The sequence below is a fragment of the Rhinolophus sinicus genome, chromosome 2 (assembly GCF_057876585.1).
Source record: "Rhinolophus sinicus isolate RSI-liver-muscle chromosome 2, RSI-T2T, whole genome shotgun sequence".
Classification (NCBI taxonomy): Eukaryota; Metazoa; Chordata; class Mammalia; order Chiroptera; family Rhinolophidae; genus Rhinolophus; species Rhinolophus sinicus.
The window spans coordinates 176,849,768-176,872,370 of NC_142502.1; the positions used below are offsets into that span (position 1 = coordinate 176,849,768).

Sequence of the window (22,603 nt, forward strand, 5' to 3'; positions counted from 1 at the left end):
AGAGCAGTATTCCATTGTGTGTGTGTGTGTATATATATATATATATATATATATATATATATATATATATATATATATATATATATATATATATCTCACACCTTCTTTGTCCAGTCATCTATTGAAGGACACTTTTGTTGTTTCCAGTTCTTGGCCATTGTGAATAATGCTGCAATTTATGCAGGGATACATTTATCTTGAAGAATAAATGTTTTCAAATTTGGGGAGTAGGTACACGGAAGAGGAATTGCTGGATTATATGATATCTCTATTCTTAATTTTTTGAGGGACTTCCATACTGCTTTCCTTAGTGGCTGTACCAATTTATGTTCTCACCAGCAGTGTATACGTGTTCCTTTTTCTGCAAATTATTTCCCACAGTTATTTTTTGTCTTATTGATAATAGTCATTCTAACAAGTGTGAGGTCGTATCTCATTGTGGTTCTGATTTGCATTTCCCTAGTAGCTAGTGAAGTTCAGCTTCTTTTCACGTATCTCTTGACTGTTTGTATGTCTTCTCCAGAGAAGTGTCTGTTTAGTTTCTCTGCCCACTTTCTAAACTGGATTTTTGTTTTTTTGAGTTGTATGTATTCTTTATATATTTTGGATATTAGCCCCTTATCGAGGTATTGTTTGCAAATATCTTCTACTATTTGGTCTGTTGCTTCTTTGTTTTGTTGATGGTTTCTTTTGCTGTGCAGAGGCTTTTTTAGTTTGATATAGTCCCATTCATTTATTTTTGCTTTTACTTCCCTTGTCTTTGAAGTCAAATTCATAAAATCCTCTGTAAACCAAAGTCCATAAGTTTAGTACCTATGTTTTCTTGCATGCAATTTATTGTTTCTGGTTTTATATTTAGGTCTTTGATCCATTTTCAGTTAATTTTGGTATGTGGTGATAGATAGCAGTCTAATTTCATTATTTTGCATGTGGCTTTCCAAATTTCCCATCACCATTTATTTTAGAAGCTGTCTTCCTTTTACTATATGTTTTTGGCTTCTTTGTCAAAAATTGTCTGCTCATATATAAGTGGGTTTATTTTTGGGTTCTCAATTCTATTCCATTGACCTGTGTGTCTGTTTTTTTGTTGTTGTTGTTTTGTTTTGTTTTGTTTTGCCAATACCGTGCTGTTTTAATTATTGCTGCTTTGTAGGATAAATTGAAGTCAGAGTATGATACCTCAGGCTTGTTCTTTTTTTCAGGATTGCTTTGATTATTCAGGGTCTTTTGTGATCCCATACAAATCTAATGATTTTTTGTTCTATTTCTTTGAAAAAATGCAATTGGGATTTTGATGGGGATTGCATTAAATTTGTATATTGCTTTGGGTAATATGGCCATTTTCATTATGTTTATACTTCTAATCCATGAACACAGAATATCTTTCCATTTCTTTCTGTCTTCTTTGATTTTTAAAAAAAATAATATCTTATAATTTTCAGTGTATAAATCATTTACATCATTTGTTAAGTTTATTTCTAGGTACTTTAGTCTATTGCAATTGCAAAAGGAATCGTTTTTTTAATTTATTTTTTTGAAATTTCATTATATATAGGAACACAATGATTTTTGTACACTGATTTCTGTATGCTGCAACTTCACTGTATTTCTTTATTGTTTCTAATAGTTTTGGGTGGAGTCTTTAGGGTTTTTTATATAAAGAATCATGTTATCTACAAAAGGTGAAGAGATTAGAAAGTAAAAATTCGTAGTCACAATATAGTCATGGGGCTATGAAATACAGTGTGAGGAATATAATCAATAATGTTGTAAAGATTACGTAGGGTGTTAGATGGTACTGGACTTATCAGGGGGATCACTTCATATACTGTGTAGATGCCTGACCACTGTGCTATACACCTGAAGCTGGAGTAAAATAATATTGAATGTCAAATATAATTAACCTGAACCAATAAATTGCATATCGATCGATCGATCGATCGATCGATCGATCGATCGATCGATAGATAGATATGGGATGTTGGTATTGTAACAGCTATATAAGATGTCAGAGGGGTAGTAGATTGGGGGGTTATCACTTTGTGAGGGGTGTAAATGTCTAACTATGACAATGCTTTGTACACCTGAAACTAATTAAAAAAAAAAAAAAAAACTGCAGAAAGTGAAAATCTGACTTCTTCATTCCTAATTTGCATGCCTTTTATTTCTTTCTCTTGCTTAATTGCTCTGGCTAGGACTTCCAATACTACATTGAATAACAGTGGTGAGGGAATCATCTCTTCTTAACTAGCTCATATACTAGATAATGGAGGTGTAGGCATGAAATAGTCTAACTTTTCCCCAAAAGCTATGCCCAACTATGCTATTCTCTTCCTATTGGCAAATATATATCCTAACAATATTTCTGGTAGATCCCATAACTATCTTGTCACTTAGTTATTAAAAGTCAATCCAATTCAATTTAAAACTGAAATCTCCTAACTGCATCAAAGTTGTCTCTTTTTGTTGCTAGCCACAGTTGTGACTCAGGAGATCTGAAGTCGGGAGGGGAGATGGCCTGACTCCTCTATACATCTATTTAACAATATTTATTGAGTAATTACTGTGTGCAAAGATTCGATCCAGACAATTAGAATTCACCCATCACCCTTACAGCAGGGCCTGCTATATAATTTGTGGGGCTCAGTGCAAAATGAAATTGAAAGACTCTGGCCAAGGTCCCCCTCTCTCATGAACCCACTGTACAAACTCATCACAGACAGGTGAACCAGGAGCTTTAAACCTTTGTTTGGGAATATGCTCAGTTCCTGGCTGAAGGGTGGGTGAGAAGCACCCACCTCATTGCTCATGAACGTACTTTGCATTGCCAGCTCAAGGTGAGAACCTCAGCTGCCTGACCTACTTTGAGACTCTTCTGGGATTGAATCCAAACCCTGCTAGCACCCAGGCCCCCCATAAGGTTGGAGAGCAGCGGCAGAATGCAGCCCTCAGGGCTACCACTACCCTCGCCCACCCCGCAAGGATAAGGGAAGACCAGTCAGGTCCCAGGGTGCCAGAGACTGGGAAGCAGGCAGCTGGGCAGCCTAAAACTGGTCTTAAAGAGGCAGGGAGGTAACAGGTGTCAGGGCAGCCCATGAAGTTAAGAACATGAACTCTAGAGCCAGACTATCTTGAATGTTAATGCAGGCCCTCACATACCAGGTGAGTGGCCATCAGCAAGTCACAGAACCCCTCTCAGTCTGACAGAGGATGAAGATAATAATATTATCAAGTTACAGCTGTATAGGTTTGGTGTGAGAATGGAATGAACGCATACACTGTGTTTCCCCCAAAATTAAACCTAGCAGGACCATCAGCTCTAATGCATCTTTTGAAGCAAAATTTAATGTAGACCCAGTCTTATTTTAATGAGACATAAGACTGGGTCTTATACAATATAATATAAGACCCGCTCTTATTTTAATATAAGATCAGGTCTTATATGATGTTAAGACCCGGTCTTATATTAATTTTTACTCCAAAAGACACATTAGAGCTGATGGTCCAACTAGGTGTTATTTTGGGGGAAACATGGTATGAATGGCTTAGTATAGCATCTAGAATAGAGTAAATGTTATACAAAGGTCATTGTCTTATTATTACTATTACCTTTGTTATTGTTAGTCACCTACCACACATTGCATTACAGTGATTTGTCGATAATTATCTTAAGCTGCTTGAAGGAGGAAATCATTTCTCACTTTCATTTGAATAATTATAACACTCCATTTTTTCCAACAGATGTTTATTAGGAACTGTGCTAGGCTGCAGAGTAATCGTGATGAGAAAGATAGACATTCTCTACTCCATGCTGCTTACAGTCCAGGAGAAGGATGTTTAAAAAAGAAACTCTAATGAGTATTAATAATTCTAATGTGAAACACAGCATGGTGTTAGAGTGCATAGCAGTGGGATCCAGCCAAGGGATGGTAATTCAGGGCTGCTGCCTATGAATTACCTGAAATGAGTAGGATTTGGCAAGGTAAGTTGGAAAATGGAGTGGAGGTTGATTGTGGAGCAAGTCCTGGAAGAGAGATGAGATGAACAAAGCTTTACAGCTGAGGGAAAACACAGCATATTGGCAAGGGCAAAAAAAGACCATGTAATTGGAAGGCGAGTCAAGAACAGCCTCCTGAGACATTTTAGTGGGGTTAGACTATATTTTAAAGGAAGAAACCATTGAATGATTTAATGGAGGAATGAAAGGATCCTATTTGTACCATAAAAGGACTATTCTATACTTTTTGTGTAAAAAGAAATGGATGGAAGGGATGCAGGACTGCAGGTGGAGAAAAAGATTAATAAATTCTATTAGTAATCTAGTCAGTAGACTTGGACCACAAAGATAAACAGCTAGAATGAAAAAGAAGTGATAGATTAGAGATAAGTTTAAGTAGTGAAATTGATAGGGATTCTTGGTTAATGGCATATGATTATTGAGGGAAAGGATTACATCTGGATTTCTGTGGGTGGTGACATGTATTGAAATAAGCACAGAGAAGAAGGTTCGAAGAGGGAATGGTGAGCTCAGAATAAACTTGGAAATGGCTCCATTACCGCCAAGTGGTAATGTCCAGCAATGAATGTGATGTAAAAATATAATGTACAAAGCCATCTCATCTGCATGTTATTACCTGATTCCCAGAGCCATAGGGATTACAACTGACATAACATTTTAGGATCCAAGCTGACATCTGGACATACCAATTACTCACCCAAGTACATGCAGAAAGTACAGAGGAGGAGGCAGGAAAGAAGCTTTGCCCCTTATTTCTTGTCTACTGATCTTTACTCTGCAGCTCATGAGGCACTCTGTAGGCACTGCACAAGAGCTTGCAGAATGGATGGATTTTAATTTTTTGTATAGAATACAGTGGACTGTTTTACCCCATATATTGTACAAGGTTATTTGTAGATATTGAAGGATAAAGTGAGCAGACCATGAAAAATGAGAGAAATTATAAAGGACCTAAAAATAAAACTTCAACTTCATTGGAAAGGCACCTCCATTATTTGGCTTTAAGCACATTTAATTCTTTATTTTAGGAATGTATCAGAGCAAAATGATCCAAAATTGCATTCTGTGGATGGAATGCTACTTTTGAAGGTGCTGATTGCAAATTAGTCAGCATTATGAAGGATAATTTGTGGGAGGTGGTCAAAGAGAAGCAGAAATAATAAACGCCTGAACGGGTTGCCCTTAGAATCATCAGAGAAATGACATCTCATATAAGGCTATCACAAGTAGCACATTTACAGAATAAATTATAAACAAGATTAAATGAAATAGCAGTGAATAAAATGGGGGGGTGTTATGACACAAGGGAAAGAAAAATGTTGGGAGGAAAATGAAAAATTATAAATGGTTGCACATAAAAATTGCAGGTGAGGACAGGGGAACTGTTTGAATATAGAGAAATAAGATTGGAGGGTGGATGGAGAAATAAATCCCAGGCAAGGACGGGAGACAACTATGCAATTGAAAAGTGTCAGTCTGACTTACTTCTGGAAGAAGTCAGTCTCTCCAAGACCTGACAGACACCCTGCACTGAGGAGGACGCAGCCAAAGTGGAGCTGGGGGTGGGGCAACTCTTGTTTTCACCCTCCCGCCATGACTTTCCAAGCTTCCTTAATTGCATGTCCAAAGGAGAATTTTTTCTTTCCAGATACAAAGAGGGTTCAAACTCTGTAAATGTTAACTTAAAAAGGAAAAACGTATTTGTTTGTACTATTTCAGTCTTTAGACTATGATGTAGATTGATCTCCAGCCCCAATATTTGAATGTAGACGTGTGACCTGAGAAGAGGAAGTGTCAATGTCAGTAGCACTGCTGGCTGTAGCCACGAGGGGACCTTTGACAATCGCTCCTTCATTGCTCCCTGAAAGGCAGGGGAGAAGTAGAAAGACTTTCTACCCTATAACGGACAGTTCTTGGCTCTAGATGTTCGCAGAGATTCCAAAGACCGGTGTCCCCTGCAAAGGAAGGAATAAAATGTCCTCCAACCCCAAGAAAATGTTTCCCCCACAAAATTCATTCAGATTTTGAGCTGGTTACCAGTCACTTTGCCCTTTGCAGGGAATCTATAAATACTGGGGGACATCAAGTCCCGGAAATAGATGACAAGAGCTGCTTTTGTCTGTGGCTGAAACATTCTGACTCAGTAGCTCCCTGATTTCAAATTGATAGAACACAATAACCTGGGAATGCAGTGCAAATAGAGAACATTAGGGCTAATTTATCCATGCTCATCACTTTAGAACGGTTCTCAAACTTAACTGTGCAGCAGAATTGCCTGGAAAGTTAGTTAAAAGAGTTTTCTGGGCTCCACCTCCAACGCGTCGTCATCAGTAGGTGTAGGGTGAGGCCTGAAATTTGTATTTCTAACAAATACCACAGTGATGCTGGTTCAGGACTACCCTTGAGAAACACTGCTCAGTATCACACAATGATGTGGGGCATGCCAGGATTAGAGCTGGGTGACCTCAGGGCCAGCACAGAGTTCTCTCCATGGCAGTGCTCCCCTCCCCTCTACATGCTGCACAGTCAGTGCCCCACCAATTTATGTGCATACCTGTCCCAGCATTTCCTGGTTTGGATTAATTAAGCTATTATTCAATAGGACAAGAGGTCCTGTGACCTCTTGCCAGTTCTATTTGCCTGGTTTTCATCATCACAATCATCAAATAACCACCCCCATCCCCTCTTCACACACACAATTTAAACTGGGAAAGCTCTGTAAGCAGATTACTCTTATACTGCCTGGCCTGTGGGATCAGAGAGGTTCAAAGGTGCAGAGTGACACAGTATGGTCTACCCCTTTGGGCATTCTTGATCTGCTCACCATACCCTATACCCAGAAACATGTGTAAAGAACACTGTCATTACACACAGTCATTTCCACAATCCACCCCGGGGCCATTCACCCCATCTGTCCTGTCACTCCATGATCTCATCTTCCATATTTTAGCTCCTGTTAACCTCTGTACTTTTGCCCTCATATACTCGTATGCTCAGGCTTCTTGTACTTCACCTGTTCAGAAAGCAGTTGTTTTTGTTTGTTTGTTTGTTTTTTGTTTTGTTTTGTTTTTCACTTTTTTTCAAATAAGATTTTGACATTTACCTTCTGGAGCCACCCACTGCCATGTGGGTAACAAAACTAACAGGCAGGGTGCTACCTGTCACACCCCTCGTCCTGGAAATGGTGTAAGTTATAGAGGAGGGTCTGAGAGAAACCACAGAACATTATGCCTAGCATACAAGACATTGGAGCTGAAAGACAAGATTCTCTTCAGAATACAGCGTCAGCCTCACCATTTTTACTGCTGTTACCACAGAGAAACCAGGCAAAATACCCAAGTAAATCGAAGTTATTGAAGCTTCTCTTATTTATCTCTTGGAAGAAGCTTTCTAAAGAGCTGCAGCCCACATATCTCTCATCTTAACTCCTAATAAAGATTGTAATGGCTGCTGACGGTTGAGCTCTTGCTAAGCCCTGAGTGAAGCACTTTACTTTTATTAAACCATTTAATAATTGCAACTTCTCTATCAGAGAACTACTGTTTTTTCCACATTTCACATGTGAGGAAATGAAGATTTAGAGATGTTAAGTCACCTGTCCAAAGTTACACTTCTAATCCGTGTCTGAACTTGTATTTCAACCCCATCAGTCGGATGCCAGACATCGCACTTGTGCTGGTGTGATTTCTGCTTTCCTATGGCACAGACAGCCAATCACATGGCACGTTCACAGTTTTTGTTTGACAGATTTGAGATGAATGTCTTCTGAGCAAATGTAACTCAATTCAACACAGAAACGCAGGCCCCAACTGTGTTTCCGGCCAGCTCTGTGCAAGGATGCAATGCCATGGAGTAAAGGTGGGAAGAGGAAGACATTGAACTTGGTCCCTAACTGGGGAGAATTTATTAATGCTGTGGAGAATTGGAGAGGAGAACATATGGCTAAGAGGCCAAATGTGTGAAAAACAAACTATAAATACATATTTTAGTTAAAACCAAGAACTAAAAGAAGAGGCTAAGTAGACTAAATAGTATAAAGGACTATGTCCAATATCAGTGGCAGAGCAGAGCTGCCCTCAGTTCAAAGGGTGATAGGGTGTCTGTCTAACATCCTGGTAACCTGGGCATGTATCCATTGCACTGGAGGTATTTACAATACCCTCTCATTTTAATATTTATTTAAAAGTTAATTACTGTCACTGTCAGCTCTTTTACCTCAAAAACATTTCAGAGAAATGTATTCAGGCATTATGTGACTTGTAAGTAAGATTAACAAGAAAGTTCAGAGAAGTGTAATAATCAAGGGATTTGGCTGTTAATAAAGAACTTAATGAAAAACAAATGAGTTAACACTGGTTAGAATTTGAATTTGGCTAAAACAAATTCTAGAATTGCACATAGTACACTTAAGCATAGCTCATCGTACACCTAGAATCAAAATTAATGACCAACGGCCACATTCATGTGCATCTGGGCAATGAGGATAACCAATGTTAAGGGTTATTTTAGACTAAAAAGCCATGGCTTTGTCCTGTATTATTTAAATCTAAACACAAGTGTGCTTGTAGGTGGGCTTCATCGGATGTATTATCTGCATTATGCCCTCATGCACATATACACGCACACACAACTGATGAGTTGATAGAGTGCATTACCTCTGCTTTACAGATGGCTAAAGGGATTAAGCAAATATCGTCGCTGCACTACGAGGCTGAGCCTTTGTATTCATTTATAAAGTTAGGGAAGTCACTGAAGAGAAAGAGAAATCACGCAACTGGAATGGAGAAGAAAAGCTCCAATTATAGTTCCAGAATTGGCTGCCACCTTTAGTGTTAACAGAGTGTGCACGTTTTTCAGAAGTGACACCTGCATTGTCTGTTGGGAAACATTTAATCCCTGAAGCTGTATTAAGGAGGCTGGTCAGCATACAAGTGAATAGAAATGATGTCAGTTCTTTCTGTGATAGAAGAAGCTGCACTAACTTAAATAGGAGCACATCAGAGTGTTCTGTGGACCCCTCTTAATTTGACTCCACTGCTCTGTACCATTCTGGCCCTGCAGAGTACCGGGAAAGTGCATAAACATATGACTATTTAAATGTAGATACAGTCCTCATGTTCCCACTGCCCTCCGTATATGACTCTATCCATGATTTGCTTAGTTTGTGTTTCTGCTGCTTAAGGGAAAGGTATTTTCTTGTATTTACCAGTGACTTATGTCCAGTGACTAAAGGGTGATATGCATACCATTGGCACCTGGGGAACGTTTATGGAATGAATGGCAGTATATTTACAAAATCACCTCTTCAGAGTCACTTATCCCACAGCCTCACCCAGATCACAGCTGGGAGTTAGGACAGCCAGAATGGAGGTAATGGTGAGGCCCGTAATTAGAGTCTGTGCTTTATCCAAAGGAAATATTCTTGAGCCTTCACAATAACATCTCACTTCCTATCCTTATTTTGTTCCCCAGTAATTGTCACAGTGACTGGAACATAGTTGATGCTCAATAAATGAATGTTGTGTCAAGAAAGACTGAGAGTTTTCAGTCTGGAAATGATGAGTGTGCATCAGGTTTAGTCACCTGAAAACATAAGATTCCATATTCTCACAAAGCTGCTCATGGCCGTGGCTGGTTTCTCCTGTGACTCCAGAAAAATGAAGTGTTTCTGTACTGTTTGCAGGCAGCATCATGGGCTCTTCCCAATCAGAAGATCTGCGTTGCTCAGCCTGCTGCTGAGTTTGTTATGAGAGTGTAAAGTCAAGACAGATGCAGATGCTAAGAGGACGCTGACACCTTTTCAGATAACTGGCTTCATCTGTCTGCCTGTTTACGGGGAAAGCTGATTATCAGCCATGTGCAAATGCCGGGGAACCGATCTGATCGCTGTGATGTTTTACACCATAGGCAGAGTCATCTTTCTATCCAACATTCACTCAGCGAGGCAGGAAATATAATTAAGTTTTCATGCATATTCCCACAGTACCCTGCACAGTCATTCGATCATTAAAAGAAAAAAAGAAAAAATGAGTGAGTGTCACCAGAGTGTTTGAGGACAATACCTAAAAACTTAAGAGGTCTGGGAGGCAGGAAAATGGATGTAAGTGATGTGAGGCATGGATAGGATAGCGTGTTTCTTGGGAGAGTACAAAAGGGGTCGAAGGTGATCATGGGTAATTATTCTGCAATGTACTCAAAGTACATTTAAGTCAGATAAACAGAATCCAGGAAGTTTTTAATAGGAAAACTTAACCTCAACATTGAACTGCCTAAAAGAATGCAAAGTATTTGGCAGTGGTCAGTATTGCTAGAGTATGGTAATTGCTGTTAGCTGAACCTGGAATAGCAAGAAACCTTATTGAGAAAATCTCTAGAAGCTGTTAATACAAAGAAATGTTATTGGACCAACAATCCTAAGACTTGATTCACATTCCAGCTTTGTTAATTATTGTGTGAACTTTAGCAAGTTATTTAACCACTAAAGCATCAATTTCCTCATCCATAAAATGCATCTGCTTATAAATAATCATATTATCATTGTTGGTATCAAATTAAACAACATAATACTGTGTTTTCCCAAAAATAAGACCTAGCCAGACCATCAGCTCTAATGCGTCTTTTGGAGCAAAAATTAATATAAGACCCGGTATATATTATATTATATTATATTATATTATATTATATACCCAGTCTTATAGTAAAATAAGACCAAGTCTTATATTAAAATTACTGATGCTTGGGTCCTATCCCCAGAGATTCTCAAATATTTGGTATAGGATATGGCCTGAGGACATTGTTTGAAACAGCCCAGTAATTCCAAAATGCATCCAAGAATAAGAATTAGTTCAAAATATAATCCCAGGGCTATTGTTTCTAACCCTGTTGACAAATTTTTCATTCAGATTTGAGAGTAAGCCTTGCGATCTTTTTTACAAATCTCAAGGGTATGTTAAACACTCAAACGTGGTATCGTTCTTTTTTTTAATTAGTTCATTTAATAATCATATTCTGGTCACAAATGCAGAAACCATGTTCAACAAGTTCTGGCAATTCCAGTTCTCAAGCTCTCTTGTTTCTGAACTGCTACTCACCAGATAGCTTTTGGTTTGTTGTTGTTTGTTTTTTTTTGTTTGTTTGTTTGTTTTGTTTTGTTTTGTTTTTTCATACAATATGGCACATGCAGTGTTCTGCACAGTTAATTACCTATTTGTATGTGTCTGGATCACTCTTCCCTCCCCCCAAGGTGAAACCATGAGCTCCTAAACTCAGATACCCGAGATGGAAGTGTGAAGGCAAAGACAGCATTGCACAGAGGAAAGAACACAAAGCTCTGGGGTAAGATAGACATGAGGATAAACACTGATTCCACCTTTTGTTGACCGTGTGATTCTCGGAAATTTTTTAAAATGTCTCTTACCTCCGTTTCATTATCTATAAATTAGGGCTGATGATACTGACCTGGAAGAGTTGTTGTGAAGATCTGATTGGATAAGGTCCACAAAGTTCATAGACCAGAGCATAACACACCAGAGATAATCAGACAGAGGGTGCTCTCATTACTAGTTACGTGGACCATTTTTGGGACCTCAGCTGACAGCACCCACATGTGTACTGAGCAGGAATGTTGACTCTTCAGAAGGTAATCTTGCAAAATTCTTATCTCCAGGGACAGGGAAAAGATTCAGGTTATTTTATGCAAAGTGATTTTCCCTGAATTCATTATTTTCCTGCTATTAAGAAAATAAATAAATAAAGGGGAAAATAATGTGGTCACATTAATGCATAATTGTAGACAGAAAATATATGACTATTCTGGATAATTAATGTCCTTAAATAGAAATAAATCAGAAATTTTGCTTCAGATAGACTTAAAGGTATTTCTAGTAAATACCATTAGAGGCCGAGAGAGAGAACATGAAGCAGATTGGAACACAACATAACAAACACATTAGCAAGTTATTATCCATGCTAATGAAAACTACAAAGAAACTGCCTTAATGACACAGGGAGGCCCCAGAGCATGTGGGGAACTGCATGTCGTTTCAGTATAGCGTCGGAGGTTTAGAGCTCTGGCTGTGTGTCTGTACCAGCCCAAGGAACATAGTCATTTGGCGTTTACGCTGCATCAGTCATTACCTTCTCTTCTGTTAGTGGCCTGGAGACATCAACAAACATGCTTCATTTCTGTTTTATTTGGAACTTATCAACCTACTCCTGGACTGTCTGCATAGCCCTTGCTCCCTAGAATAGAACTGAAGTTGTGTGGAAAGTGAGGGCCTTATGGTCTTAGCTGATGTGTTTTCTGTGTGACCACAAAAAGTTCAGAGCAAACGTGATCACGGAGAGATGCAGAATAGGAAAGAAAGACAGGCTATCACTAAATAAATCTCAGGCCATGGATGGTCATAGCACACCTGCATCTATTACTGCTTCGATGAGTTAGTTCCTGCTTCTCTGAGGCCTTTTTCTGGGAATCCTGGCCTCTTCCCAAAGCCATCCAGCCAAAAAGAGGAATAAAATCAGAGCCTCAGTACCACCAGCTAATGGGGTTTAGAATCAGCGATGTGCTCTTCCGTAGGATATCTAGGACCTGTGGTCTCCACGTAACAGAGCCCCCAGAAAACTCTACACTCAGCTCCCACTACATGACATATGCCCTAGTCTATTCACCTGGGAACATGCCAAATTTACACTTTGGTAAACAATGAGGAATGTTAATACATGTTTAGCACAGTGCCCCGGCAAATATTTAACACTTGATAATATTAGCTGTCATTCTATTATCATAAAAAGGAGGGAGGTATAATTTCAAGCCATACAAAAAGTCTGGTAAGATAAGAAATTTGAAAAGGTTGACTGGTTTTAGTGACATGGAGGTCACTGGTAACTCGAAAAGTGCACCACTGGCAAACTGCACCATGTAATGAACAGAAGGGAGAGAAACTAGACAGAGAATAGAAAACCTTTCCAGAAATTAGCATGAGAAGCATTGGCAAGAGACTAGGTTGCAGCTAGGGAGGGAGCACTGGCTCCATAATACCTTTTTTATTTTATTTTAATTTTCTTTCTCACCTCCACTGTGGTAATGCTGATGTACCCATGATTCCCAGATCTCCTGCATCTGCTGCCTTCATGGTCTTGCTCGCTTGAGGTCCCTGTGGCATTCATTATGATTTTCCTGATGTGTAGGTACCTCCCAAGAGCAAGACTTTCTAAGACAATTGCATATTTCTGTTGAAATGGCTAGTCCACAGGAAAGATGTAAGAAATTAATGGAATAATGGTTGTTGTTGTTTTTCCCGCACATTCTTCATACAGTTGTGACTTCAAGCTGAAATATTAGTAGCCTTTTCTTTCTTAAGTTATGACATTTAGTTATCTTTCTAGGGATCAGAGGGAGTGGGGGGGACTCATTCTGCAGAAGCCTGATAGTCAGAGCCTGAAGAAAGCCCCAGAGCTGCTTGTAGGCCATCTTTTCTAAGGGGTAAACAAACAGATAGGTTCCTGACTCTGAGAAGGATCAGATTCCTTTCCCTGGAGAATGACTCAAGTCTGTTGCCTCCCACTTAGAATTGGTCATTCTGGAGGTTGCCTGGTCTTGTTGAGGTCTTCAGTTTTCTTAAAAAAGATGTCTGAGAGCTTTCGAAGCTCAGATACAAAAACATTGTGTCATCAAATCATTTCTACTCTATTTGTATTGTAGCTTTGGTTTTTGTCTGTTTTTTAGAGTATTACAAATAGACAGTTGGTCAGTAAAAATCATTCTTTAATAATCCTTAGTGCCTAAAGTCCCTTACATGCATTTATGTTCTGGATTTCCATAGGCTTTATTTCCTAATATTCTCTCCCTGAAGTGTGTTAGTGATTCTTGTGTCCTCTCATTGGTCATATATGCAATGTTTTCTTATTGACAAAATAACGGTTGAAAGCAACTCAACAATTGGACTTACAACCCTATATGTAAATTCCTGTACTTTATGATTATCTGAACCTGGCTGGTGGGGACAATTGGTAGTGCCCATTGTCTCAAGTCATTCATCTCTGTTTTGAGAAGATCACATGACCTAGAATTCAGAAGCTTCATCAATGTTGACAAAAGAATGCACTCTATGGAAAGTTTTGTTTTTCATTTTGTCTTGTTTTGTTTTGTTTGTTTGTTTGTTTCATTCAGATGGTGTGTTCTTTTAAACTCTACTAGTTCTGTATTGCTTGTAGGACAACTCCCAAATCTTCTGGCATAGTGAAAAAAGTGTCTTACAACAAAATCCTAACATACTTCTCTAGCATCATCTTTTGAGGTTTTGTAAATCTGTGTTCTAAGCTACAATCACATATTTTCCATGCATTTGCATATGTTATTTCACTCCTAATAATTCATATGTAACTCAAACGTTAGCTCTTTTGTAAAATTTCTGGCAAAACTCTATGTAGAAACCTCACTTATACTTACCTGTACCAAAAATCGTATTACATTAATTTAGTTGGCTAGCTTCACACATTGTAAGACTCTTACATTAATATCTGATTCTAAATGTCTAGCTCAGTTGTTTTTGTAAATTATAGTTAATAAATAAATGAAATATTAACATTGTATATTGTTTACCCCACATAAATTACTCATGTGATTTCCCAATTTACATAACTTGCTTAAAATATGATATTCACCAATGACTCCTTCACCAGCTGGTAGGGCTTGACATCCTCCCAAAGGAGCTTTAGCTCTGTAATTTAAGTCTTTGATTTCTGTTAAAGAATGCCCATTGCCTTGGAGAAATCAGAATGTAAATGGTTAGATTTCAGTTTCTTGGTAGCATAGATGATCTCAAATAGAAATTTTGGTGGGGGGTTGACTTCATAGTGCTTACCGTGTTTCCCCGAAAATATGACCTAGCCGGACCATCAGGTCTAATGCATCTTTTGGAGCAAAACTTAATATAGGATCTGGTATCATATCATATCATATCATATCATATCATATCATATCATATATTGCATCATATTATATTATATTATATTATATTATATTATATTATATTATATTATATTATATTATATTATGTTATATTATATTATAAGACCCGGTCTTATAGTAAAATAAGACTGGGTCTTATATTAATTTTTGCTCCAAAAGACACATTAGAGTGGGTGGTCCAGCTAGGTCTTATTTTCGGGGAAACACGGTATCTGTTATATCTTGTTCTTGCTAAATATGGAAAGAATCAAGGAGTGAGTAATTGGCCAATCCAAAGCTGAGCAGCGATATGGAATCAGATCTAAAATTAGAACGCAGGTCTCCTGATCAACACTTCTAGGATTACTGAAAATAAAATCAGATGAAGATATATGAGTCCTATTTTTGGCTCTACCATCAATAAACTGAGTGATTTAAAGCAAGACCCTTATAGTCTGGGTTTGGTTGCTTTATTTGCAAGATGAGTAAAACCGTACATATATGATAAAAGTGTTGTGAGGATTAAGTGTGGTAAAGGAGAGACAAAGAACACTGTATAAATCACTTTAAAATATTGTATCATAATTTTCATCACAAAATTAATTCTGGTTAATGCTTTTGTGGCAGATAAAGAACTCTGCGGGTCATAGCTCTAGCTAAAATCTCCCTGGCTTTGCTGCCTCCATAGTGGGACAATTTCCTCATGGATTAACTATTGGCAGCTTGTCAGAAACATGCTTTTATGTTCCTCTCATTGCACCATGCACCACTCAAAGGAGAGGTATCTTAATGATTTCAGGGAAGGAGAAAGGAAGGTCTTGGGTGCAGTGGTGGGGTCCATGTTATTCACAATGGTCTCATACCATCCCAGCAAGCAGTCACCCTTTCTAGTATATGTCTAGTCTAGTCTATGCTGCACACATCCAGCCACACTTCCTCTCTAACTACCAGAACTGTTCAACTTGACCTTAAGCCACTCTGTGGCTGATGAATACTTGTGCAAACATGGCAGCAAAAGTAGGACACGTCACTTCACAGCTTTCTGTGTTCTGCAGTTGGGTGGGATGCTTGGTAGGGGAGGATTGAAAATGTGTCCATGCCCCAAACCTTGTTTCAAACCTACCTGTATCTCTTCTACCGCTTTGCATGTAGAATAGTATCTACTACATAGATATAGATCATATATATATATCCGGTATGGAGGGAAGGTGGTCTCCTACATGGGCTGTATTTTATTTGCCTTAGCACTTACTGGGAAAAGCTGGTCAACCCCCCATACCCTGTAAACTATGGTCTTCAACAATCACCTCTTGTCCAGATTGCTAATATTGCCAAATATATATATATATATATATATATATATATATATATATATATATATATATATATATGTGTGTGTGTGTATATATATATATATATATATATATATATATATATATGCTATGTGTGTATGTGTATGTGTATGTGTATATATTAGGTAAAGTTTCCAAAGACACTGCATGATAAAGAGAGACACTGCTTGGTGGATGCCTTGTTATCTTCTTATTTTTTGAGTTGCTCAAAGCTCAGATTAACTCCACAAGACTTTGAAGATTGCCTCTATAGGGTTTTCTAAAAATCATAGCATTATAACCACTAGTTACCCTATAGCTACCCATTTTGAAATTTGGATATAGAAATGATCCCATTTTCTTGCCCTGTTTTATTTTCCCCCATGGCTCTATTATCACCAAGGGACACACAGATTTATCCACCTTAATAATACATTGCATTGTTTCCATAGAACTAGAGATAAATGGATTTGTAAAGAGAAATAGAATTGGATTTTTTTCCTTCTTTTGATAACTTAGTAGGAATTCCAAAATTATTACTTGAGAGATTTTCCTCACTGTGACTAGATTACTGTCCATGACACATTTTAATTTCTCTTGCCTATATCAACATTTTTTAAAAAAAGATATGACTCTTTAAGGATACACTGTGTTCACTCTCTCTGGATCTGAAGCAAAGGAGGTGAACAAGCTTCTGTTAATTAAAAGTGTGTGCTGGAGGGAGTGAGATACTTGTGGGTCATTCTTTTCATTGTTAATTTTGTGGTAAGTAAGCTGTACCCTGTAGCACTTCGTGTCTGATTTACTATCACTTTGGACATTTAAATGTTAGTTATCTTGGTTTTTAAAATTATTCTATCTGACTTTTCCATGTCCGGTGACTTAGACATTGTAAGCCATTACTAAGCTTGTGTTCATAAAGATATTGCAGCTTCTATTTCTTGCCCGATGGTAGGAAGCATACTTCATACAGAATTTTAAAGAGCTGACTGATAATGTTTTCCAATCTGCTGGGTTATTAGAGGAAGAAGATAGAGAATGGGGAGATAGAGGGACTGGAAACTTATATGTGACAAGATAGGGAAAGAAGGGCCGGAAGTGGAAATGAGAAGCCCTGAAGGAGCAAGTGAGAATTTGGTATATTTGATTCTGGCTAAGATGGCTGGGCACATAAGGACAGGAAACTGGCGAGAAAACTAGCCACTTTAGCAAAGCACGTTCACACAAAATTGCCTTCTTGATAATGAATCTTAACTGATCCCACCCCCCCCCCACGATTTTGTGTGCGTGTGTGTGTTTCATGACTTATTAAATAGATTAGCTACATTGATTTTTTACTTTGAGATTTCCAGGCAATCACACAATACTTGAATTTTTCAATCCTGTCGCTACATTATATGTTAATAAAAGCCAATAGCAAACATTTAAAAAGTTTTCCTAGATTAGGGCCCTTCCAAGAATCAATAATCTCATTGACACGGTTCAAAGAGCTATCCATTCTATGAGGACCACGAATGGCTGCAGAAAGCATGCATGTAAACACCACCAGAAAAATCAATGTTCTCCCTAAGTCATCGACAATTCTTGATGGCAATTGGAATTATGAAAAATATAAGATGGGCCTTATGCCTTAAGCATTTAAAAAGGATCCATGTCAAGCTAGCTGGTGTCCAGGAGAAGATGACTCTCAGGTAGGCATGTTTGATCTGATAACTTATGCATGGACAATACCTATGGGTTCTCGGATATAGTGTCATATACATCACTCTGCTGACAGCCAGTGGAGAGGAGAGCACACTCACATCATTGTTGTGAATTCTCAGAGAGAAAAATACAAAATGTACTTTGGACAAGCCACTTAGGGGAGAGTTGGAATAAAATCTCTTCTGATTCCTGTTCTTTTCCCCTTGGTGGTGATGTATGCCCACACTATTACAACTGCAAATGCAATGATTACTTCCTGTTTACCCAATTCTCAATGGGCTGAAGTTAAGCATTTCCCAGGGAAACCTGAAAACTAGTAAAGGATCTAGGGGGCTCAACTACATAGTGTACCTTACCTACGTTTATAGAATTAACACAAAAGCATATTCACTGAAGGACAAGAAGGATACTTTTCATGTCCTTCGGTTGTCTCAGTGGTTACTAGAGTATCTGGTCTCTCAAGTGGGTGGTATTTGGTATTTCTTCCTAAATGTCCCTATTTTAGAGGGAGATAATGACAAATGGAGCTGTCCTTAGTGAGCTATCCATCTCCTAGTGCAAGCACTGCCTCTTACAGCAATGAACAAATCTTTCACCCTCTAACACTGTATCTTCTTTTCTGTAACTGATTCTGTCTTTGGATGAATATTTTTAAAATACAAATTTTTAATAAAATTAAAAAAATGTTTACAAATGAAGTCTCACCCTCAAAGAAACAGAATTAACAGGAGAAAGGAATAATCCTGGGAGCTCCTCAATGCAGTAATGAATTCAACATTCTTCAATCAAATTTAAAATTTAATTATAGGTAATTGTACTTTTTTAATGAAGTACTTTTAACATAATGGTCCATTGTTGTATAATTATATAATTAACTCCATTAATCACTTAACAGTTTATTTTTCTCTATATTTTCCTTAAATATTTACATACTGTGCCCATTTTTATAGCCACAAAGCTCCCTGTAAACAGGAGTGTAAGTCAGGGTAGATAGAAGAGCTTCGTGAAGAATAGCCACTGTTATTTCTCCAAGTGTATCTCACATGCTCCTTGATTTATCAGAAAACTCAATGTTTGCAAAGTACCTTCTATATTTTTGAACCTCTGACAGGCACTCAGCATTGCATCTACCATCTGCCGACCAGCTAATATGTACCATTCAAGCATATTGCTAGTCCCGGATTCAAAGGAAAGGGATGGCAAGAGATGACAAAGATATAACATTTGACCTAAAGGAGCTCATGATTTACTGATGGAGAACCCATGAAGGATGCTCATGACTCCTTCTCTTGCAGAGTTCACAGTGCGATATATGGAGTCAAGTGCAATACCTGTCACAGATATGAGAAACTTACTAGATTTATTGTCCCAATGATGGCAGGAGAGTTTTTCTGGCCCCTTCCATTCTTCTCTGGTGATCTTGATCTGGTTATATTTTACACATTGACTTACCTCTGCCTCACACATGGGTCCTTACATGTCTGCAGTTGACAGCCCCTGTCCATGTTCACCTCCTTGCCTCTCAGTTGATATACTAGCAGGGAATGATACTGATTTTCTATATTTATATGTGACCAAATCATTACTTTTGAACTGTATTCACCTTTCTCAGGAACAGTTATCTAACTCAGCTCTGCGGCCTTCCACTGTATATCTTAAGCAGGTTACTTAACCTTCTGTGCCACAGTTTCCTCACCTGTAAAGTAGGATGTTCATAGAGTAGTGGCAATTTTAGAAATTAATAACAGTTCCTTAGAACAGTTCCTAGAACACAGTAAAAATGCAAAATGATAGGTATTATTTCTCTTCTGTTTTTATTTTTCTGTTATCATTAGGTAGAAAGACAATGACACCAGGCTGTTAGTGACCACTTTCCCGTCCAAAACTCACATCTGAATATCCACAAAAGGTTTTCATGGGAGTGGTTGTGGGCTTGAGTGTATTATAAACCATCCTGTTTTTAGGAGGCTAAAATAAAAGACATTTGAATTGACTGTTGCCTTAAAGTATTCTCTCCATCATTTTGATGTCCTCATGGCTATTTCCTATGGGTATTGCACTAGTGAGCATTCTCATGGCTAAAGTAGCAATATTGCCAAAATGATAAATAAAGGAAGAAAAGAAGAGACAAATGAAAAGGATGAACAAAAAAGGAAGAAGGGAATCTTCCCTTATTGCTGACTTCCTGCAAATTTATTGTTTAATTGCTTCAAATCCACTTACATGTGGTTTTCCTGGATTCTGGAGAATTTACTTGTAGAGGACCATCCAAGCTCTGAAAATTGACCCAAAACATATAGAATGAGAGTCTCTTTGGGAGGAGCTATTAGCTTTGGGAGGAAGTTCCTGAAGAAAGCCTTTAGGAATCTCAACGTTAGTTGAGACACCAAATGATTAAACGTTGTAGTAACAAATAGTTTATCTTGGAACTGTCCAAGGATCATTTTTTTTTCTTTTCTGTAATTAATAAAAAAGAAAAGAAAACATCATATGCTAGAGGGAACACTGATGAACACCCTGGCAGAATGGACCACCGATTATATGCTAGGTGTCCATGATTCGCTCAGCTTACCACAGAAGCATTCCAGGGAGCTGTGGTAAAGACAGCTCTCACTGGGAAAAGTGAAGTTGTCCATGGGATATAGTTATACAAGCAAATACAGCTCATTGGAAACGAGAGGTGGGATTGAATGGCACTGGGATACTGGGAAAGATGGTCAGAAATTGACCCAGGGATTTTTCTTTTTTCCTGTGTCATTCCTTATCTTGTCTCCAAACATACTGAAAATTCTTTATAGCTAAAGTGCATATATTATTTTCTTTATTCTCCAAGCACCTAGCTCACTGTGATATTCAGCAAAGGTTTATTAATTTGTTGATTGGTCATGCGTAGGAACTAAAGTGATAGGTGCTGATATTTAATAAATAATGAGCACGTGACGAGAGCTTTGGAAGGTTATACATATACATTATCTCACTGAATCCTCACAACCATTCTCTAAGGTCAGTAGTATCAGTCCCAATTGGCAGATGAAGAAATTGAGGCTCAGATAAGCTAAATAAATTTCTCATAATGAAAATCATGTTTCTGTCACAGTTCTGTCTTTAAACATTTCCTGAAAAAAACTAGGTTGATGGTACAAAATGACATCTTTTGCCCATGTATTACTTCTTTTCCAGTTAATCACTAGTATCAGAGCCCTATGTCTTTTGCATACAACTATTCACTAAGGTAGCAGAATGTTTTGAGGATTTGTAAGAAACGAAGAAGGGCTACAATTTGACTGAAGAGTGAAAAAGGCTAAGATAATAGTTTAAGCAAAAATGAATCCACCTTTAAGTCCCGATGATGGAGATGCTAAATTATGTTGAATTAATTCTACCAATACCAAGAAATGTCTATGCATTTATGTTCTTTTTAAATTGCATAGTGACCCCAAGGACTTCTTGGTGGATGGGGAAAACCACAAGTGGGTGGTGATAAAAAGCAATCATTTGTAACTCATCTGGTGACTGAATGCAGAGCTGTTGGGAGAAACCCCACAAAGGATGCTTCTCACAGGCATTTGTAATCTAACCTAATGAGGGACACCCATTAAGCGTGCTCAGAAGCAAAACCAGTTTCTTTAAAACTCAGTTTCACAGCCTATAAAATAGGAAAGCAAACACCTGCCCTCCCTCTTAACATAAAGAGAAAAGGTGTGTGGCAGTCACACGTCCGAGCTCAGCTGCAGGGCATTTTATATTGGGTTTCTGTCTTCCACTTGTGCAGAGCATTGCGTCCTCTTCTTCCCCCCTGTCCCCTGGTTGAGGTGTTGTTTGCAATGCTGATTGTTTGTGAAGGTCACTCTGTCCACTAGCCCATTCCCTCTTCAAACTCCATGAAATAGCAAAACAAGGCCTTTTAAATGCATAGCTCCTACCAATTTTAAAAAGCAGTTTTCACAAATGGACGGGGTTTTGAGTACAAGAAAGACCCGATGGGCCAGAATGGTTCTGTAGAGGCCCTCGTGGGGCTGGGGAGTCATGATGCTAGCCCTAGCGTTTAATAAGGAAGTCTAAATGTCATCCTGACAGTCCTGTCCTGGCTAAGTCAAGTACACTGCCTTGCAAGGGGACCCTTATATCATACCAGTTAGTTGAGGAGCAGTGGAAAGTTAGTGATGCCAAAGGCCATTTTCTCTGTGTGGAATGGATTCAAATGCACGGAAAGTACCAGGTCAAAAGTTCTAAGTGGTGCTTGTTGATTCTTCTGGCAGAAGTAGGTCCACAAGGGAGAAGCAGTTACACTTCGCAGGAACTGAAAAAGAAAGGATTTTAAGATGCATCAGCCAGCTCCAGTGACAGGACAGCTGCACTGCACTAGACCCCTAAGACTCCAAGAAGTTTCAGGCTGATGGGGTAACTTCATTCTGATGGGGGGCGGAAAATGTGTTTTCTCTAGTTCTGGCAACCTAGCAAGGAAAAGGAGGTATTAGCAGAAGTCGGAGCCTTCGGGGGCCTGGCCCACATCCCAGCCATATCCTGAGAAAATGGCAGGACTTCCAAAAATTCTTGTGGCAGGGATTCGCATTTCCTGTCCTAAATGGTTAAGCCATC

At 38.4% G+C, this 22,603-nt stretch overlaps 1 long non-coding RNA gene across 1 annotated transcript in view; it reads right to left on the reverse strand.

The window, feature by feature from the left end:
* Nucleotides 1-19,690: 19,690 nt before the first annotated feature.
* LOC141571812 (uncharacterized) overlaps nucleotides 19,691-22,603 on the reverse strand; it is a 476,186-nt gene continuing 473,273 nt past the window's right edge. Inside the window, exon 5 of the long non-coding RNA XR_012496870.2 lies at nucleotides 19,691-22,304. This is a non-coding gene — a long non-coding RNA (uncharacterized LOC141571812). The remainder of the gene's footprint in view (nucleotides 22,305-22,603) is intronic.